The sequence below is a fragment of the Lathyrus oleraceus genome, chromosome 4 (genome assembly GCF_024323335.1).
Source record: "Lathyrus oleraceus cultivar Zhongwan6 chromosome 4, CAAS_Psat_ZW6_1.0, whole genome shotgun sequence".
Taxonomy (NCBI): Eukaryota; Viridiplantae; Streptophyta; class Magnoliopsida; order Fabales; family Fabaceae; genus Lathyrus; species Lathyrus oleraceus.
The window spans coordinates 403,245,675-403,246,543 of record NC_066582.1 but is presented as its reverse complement, the minus strand read 5'-3'; positions in this window follow the sequence as shown (position 1 = coordinate 403,246,543).

Here is an 869-nt window from a genome sequence, read left to right as displayed (position 1 = left end):
ATAAAATGGCGGAAATATTGAGAAGAGAGGAAGATTGCAGAATACGATCTAGATACGCATCAAATTGTCGGGAAATCATATTTAAGACTCATTCATCTCATTCCTCCATTTTGCATCAAGCTATCATGATTATGGATAGCTAAACCCTTCTCTTATTGGGATTGAATGTAATCCGTTGAACCGTATATAGATTTATTGATCAAAATATTATATAATCCAATCGTTTATGATTATCAAATGTTATCTTCGTTTTACTGATTAAATTCATGGATTAGAATAGTTATTGAAAAATACTTTCGAATCTCGATCTAGGATAACATTCTATTAAACTCTAATTGCTAGACATAGGATTAGAGTTCAATATTCACTCCAACTATCAATTCTTCATACTACTTAGTTGTTTAAGAGATTGAAAAATCAACAATTAAACAATTCGATAGAAATCTCGACAGAAATTTAGACATAAACCTGTTGTGAGTGATAAGTGATGATAAGAATAAACTTCCAAATTATATATGTGATCTATGAATGAATATATATGCATTCGACAAATAAACTCAATCCTAACACGTTCGATTATCTGTGAAATCCATTTTATCATTTACTGTATCTTACATTCTGTTATATTTACAATCAAAACACCTTTTATATCCCACTTAAAACATTATTAATTGTTGCAATGTAGTAGTATCACATCAGTCCCTATTGACTACTGAACATCACCATCCTGGAAGAAGAAACCATTCTCATTATGGTTGAAAATTGATCGATGTTATGCAAAAAAAAAATTGTAATTGCTTTTGTAATAAGTATTTTTTATGACCTTTGGAAACGAGTCTTTTTTAGGATTTAAACCTTCTTTTTGTTTT